We start from the raw sequence: 4,932 nt of genomic DNA, 5'->3' as shown, positions 1-4,932 counted from the left end.
GGCTCAACGACTATGGAGTGAGGGAGGCTGTACAGAGTTGCGTCCTAAAACATCCCAGATTTTAACTTCCAACCTCTTCTTTTCATAAATTGTGTGGAAAGGGGCAAGTGTAGGAAACTTGCTGCTGCCCAGTATGCTTCAGTCTCCTCAGGGCCTCAGCAAAATTGGTGACTGAAGATGGGGATCATGAAGAAACATCTAAATAAGCAGAGATTAACAATGCGGGGGGGGGGGGGGGGGGGGGGGGGCGGGAAGGGGAGGGATTCAACAGTGGTTGGAGAAATTAGGCACCCTTCCAGGGTAAGTTCTATCTTTTGCTCCAGTACTGCCGCACTTTCATTCTGGAACCAGTTCTAGCTTCTGACTTCCGTTGCAGCTCCTGCTGGTCCCATTACCAGTAGCTGCAGAGCATGGCCCAAAGTCTTCTATCTGAAGACCTTCTGCTTCACGTCCCTTCCCTCGTTGGCTACTTTTAACAGCCGCACTATGCTGTATTGTGTGACAGTCCTCCATTTGTTCAACCAGTCACTTGTAATGGGTACCTGGATTGTTTTCAGTCTTTTCCTGTTGCACATAATTTTGCATGAAAAGCTCCACATGCACCTTGGGCAGCTGTCACTGTAGTAGGCTGAGAAGCAATAAAACAAAATAAGTAAGAGAGATGGCAGACAACTTTGTCAGGAATAGTGGAACTCCCTCAAACCCTAGCATGCACCCTGGCACATTGGGGCCAATCTTAGAGTCAGTTTTTTTTATGGACTATGGACTCTGACTTTCTGCACCAATATTGCTCCAATTTGCCAAAGCCACTTACCTTAACATTTGCTGAGCATGTGGGTAGTGCCACTTTCCTTCTTAGATTTCAGGGGTGAAAGATGCCTCCAGAACTTGAATACTATCCAAAGAACAGGCCTCTCTCTTAGGGAAACTCACAACAAGGTACCAAACCCTTCACGAAAGAAAAAGAGAATGTATGTCTGAGTGTCCCATCTCTTTTCCAGTGTCTCTTGCTTTTTGGTACTGGATCCCTGGTGACACCTATTCTTACAATTTCAGATTTGAGGTCTGAACAGGCTGGGTGGGGATGGGAGCCATCAGCAGCCCTATCACCTCCCTTCCTTCTAATCTCACCACCAGCCGTTGCACATTCATCCTGGCTTGAAACTTTATCTTTGTACCTTTGCTAGGTGGGAGCCAGCTTACAGCAGATGTTCTGAGTCTGTGCAGTTTGATTAAGTATCTGATTGTCACGTTGACTTTCCCTCTTGGTCTCCAGACACACATACCAAGCTCTGCATAAAAGCGGGTATGAATTTCTAGCTGCTGGCTATGACCATCCATTGCTTTGCCATCTTGTCCATGGCAAAGACAGGTGCTGTAGCTGGATATGTGGACTTCTTTCCCCACACATGACATCAATTTCACAGAAGCTGGACAGAAATTCTCCCAAGCTGCAATAGGAAAGGAGTGCTATTGAAACCAACCTGGCGCACACGAGGACAGTATAATCAGTGTCTGATTGTTTAATGATGCACTGGTTGTTTAATAATTATGCTTGTGCATGATCCATGTGTGGCATGGTGCAAGCAGAAATGAATGGAACATGCCACCAGCATTCATGTGGGGTCACCATCAGGACTCACACCAGGGGCTGTTAAATCTCCTACCCAAGACTAGATCTTCCAAATGATGGACAATACATGCCCAAAGGGATAAGGGGCAGATGCACCCCAATGTTTATAACAACGCTATTAACAATAGCCAAATTATGGAAAGAGTTCAAATGTCCATTAACTAATGAATGGAAAATACATACACAATGGAATGTTACTCAGGGATCAAAAAGAGTAAAATCTTGCCATTTGCAACAACAACAACAAAAGGAATAGAGGGTGACATAGAAAATGACATGGACTGATTGTTGAGGTAGGAACATAGATTACTAATATGTGATCTTTTCTCTTTTTTAAATTTAAATTCACATTAGTTAACATATACTGTAGTATTGGTTTCAGGAGTAGAATTTAGTGATTCATCACTTACATATAACACCCACTGCTTATCACAAGTGCCCTCCTTAATGCCCATCACCCATTTAGCCCATCCCCCACCCCCACCCCTCCAGCAACTGTCAGTTTGTTCTCTGTATTTAAGTCTCTTATGGTTTGCCTCCTTCTCTGTTTTTACCTTATTTTATTTATCCTTCTTTTCTCCTATGTTCATCTGTTTCCTTTCTTAAATTCCACATATGAGTGAAATCATACGATAGTCATCTTTCTCTGATTGGCTTATTTTGCTTAGCATTAATACACTCTAGTGTATTATTCACGTAGATTTTTGAAAAGACATGAAGTAAATCAGGTATTTTCACTCTAGAAATGTGAGCGTAACATTGTCATTTCTGAGACCTTCTCCATTTCCCCTTCAATCAAAACACTTGCAACTTGTTTAAAATCAGCCTTTTTACCCCATTTAGCTGAAGTTTTCTGTTTATTCCATACCCTATTGCATGTCTCTACTCCCTCCCCTCTTTCTTGTTCCTTATGATTCCAAGGCAATTTAAGGATGGTTCTGTCTTCCATGGGTCTAAGAGCTTTACTTCTCAGTCTGCACTATCCACTGTTGGGCCATTTCAATTTTCTGGTGGCCAGGATAAAGATGGGGTAGGGAAGAGGAGCCTATGGATATCCCCAGATGTGACCCAGGCAGTGGCCTGTTCCCATAGTTGGTGCCATCTCCAGGCTGCTTTGCATAAGTCTACAAGAGTCATCTGCTGGATCTGAGCCTTGCCTGGGAAGCGAGCTGTAAACTTTACTTTTCTGTAGACAAAGTTTCCATTCCATAATGACAAATGAATTTGTATAGTTGAGTTTTAGTTATAGTTTAAAAAATTAATCCTGTGTGAATTGTGTCATCCATAATATTTTCTACCTGCTATTTATTTATAGGTAATGAATGAAAGAGATGGAGGTTTTAGGAAAAGCAGGGTATGGATTAAAGAGGTCACTAACCTCTAGAGGGAATAATCACTTTTTGTAGCAAGTTGTTCTGGATTTAGGCTGTTTCTCTTTTCCTTCCCACACTGAATTGATGGGTGATTGCAGCTGTCTCAGTACTGTGTTCATTGACTGGTTTCAACCCCCATCATGTACATTCCCCCTGCCTTCTGAAATGCTCATCTGGACAAGACCTTTAAGTAAAAAAATATGAAGCAGGTATAGAAAAAGAATGTATGGAGTGAAAGAAAGAAGGGAAGAAGGGAGGAGGAAAAGATGGAAGGAACGAGGGAAGGAAGCAAGATTTGGAAGGGACGAAGGAAGGGGAGAGAAAGGGAGGAAAAGTAAAAGGGGTCAAAAGGAGAAAGAAAGGGAATGGGGGATAAAATAAAACAATTCTAATTTTTAATAATTTCCAAAAAATTCTTACAATGGTGCCTATTTTCATACACAATATAAAAATATACCAATTCCCTGTAAACCCCTACTCCTATGATGTCAGAGAGAATGCCATTCATATCTACTCACCAGATGAATGTGTCCTTCACCTTTTGCTGTCTGATCATTCACCATCTTCTACATCCCAGCAAGCCAATCAAGGGTAAATTATGCAGTATGATCCTCTTCTAATACAGAGTCCAAGGGTACAAACCCCTACCAAATTTGTTGGAGATCATGATTATACAGATTTATTGGACCAGATGATGGCCCGGTACCAGCCATGACTCTAAAGCCACTGGGTTTGCATCACAACTCAGGTTATAAAGCCTGGTTAATTAAATAAAACTCATTGAAAATTTTGCAGAAGATTGAAATTATAGCTCCAGGAACCACTAGTGGAACTGTATGGATCTCAGAGATAGGAAAAGAAGCACCTAGTGCACAGCCACATTAGAAAATGAACTTCATATAGGAACCTCAGGATCTAGCAGCTGCTCTCAGCATAAGTGGGCGAGGTCCCTGCAGCTCCTTAGAGGAAGAAGTAAAGGATCTTTTGCTCCAAAGGAAGTATACATGGCCCTCATTCCGTATCCATATTGCACACCCTGAAGGAGGCCTCGCAAACTACTCAAATGCAAGTACACTCTTTGGTTGCGGTTATTACTCTTACTATGTAGTGCAGGATAATAAGATTGCTACTAGACCCCATGTGTCTAACACTCTCTCAGGAAGTGTGCTGAAACACATTCAGCAGGGATACAACTGCACTACAGGATGGCTGAGCATCAAGCACTTGCCTGCCTGGTTGGAAGGATTTCAGCCTGTGTGTCATGGATTCTGGCCATTGAGTCTGACCAAGAGTTCACTTTCTTCTGCATTAAATGGTACCAATGGAAGTGATGCCCAAATGAATCAGTTTGTCCTTATACCACTCTCAAATTATATCCCAAGCATAAAGGCTCTCCCAGCATGACCAAATCAGACCCATCTGGCTGGTCAATTTGTATTCTAATATTTTTACTATAAGTTTAATGGATGAGGCCTGGATTGTAAAGCTGGCATCCATAAATGTCCCTATAATTAGCTTATCAATGTGTTCAGAATCTCCTGTGTATAACACCCAGTGCTCATCCCAACAAGTGTCTTCTTTAATGCCCCTTACCCATTTAGCCCATCCCCCCCACCCACAACCCCTCCAGGAACCCTGTTTGTTCTCTGTTTAATAGTTTCTTGTGTTTTGTCCCCCTCCTTGTTTTTATATTATTTTTGCTTCCCTCCCCTTATGTTTTTCTGTTTTGTATCTTAAATTCCTCATATGAGTGAAGTCATATGATATTTGTTTTTCTCTGACTAATTTCACTTAGCATAATATCTTCCAGTTCCATCCACGTAGTTGCAAATGACAAGATTTCATTCTTTTTGATTGCTGAGTAGTTTTCCATTGTGTATATATACTACATCTTCTTTATCCATTCATCTGTTGGTGGGAATTTGG

The sequence above is a fragment of the Herpailurus yagouaroundi genome, unplaced genomic scaffold, assembly GCF_014898765.1.
Source record: "Herpailurus yagouaroundi ecotype Mexico unplaced genomic scaffold, PumYag 332, whole genome shotgun sequence".
NCBI lineage: Eukaryota > Metazoa > Chordata > Mammalia > Carnivora > Felidae > Herpailurus > Herpailurus yagouaroundi.
The sequence above is the reverse complement of the archived record's forward strand: the minus strand, read 5'-3'. Positions refer to the sequence as shown.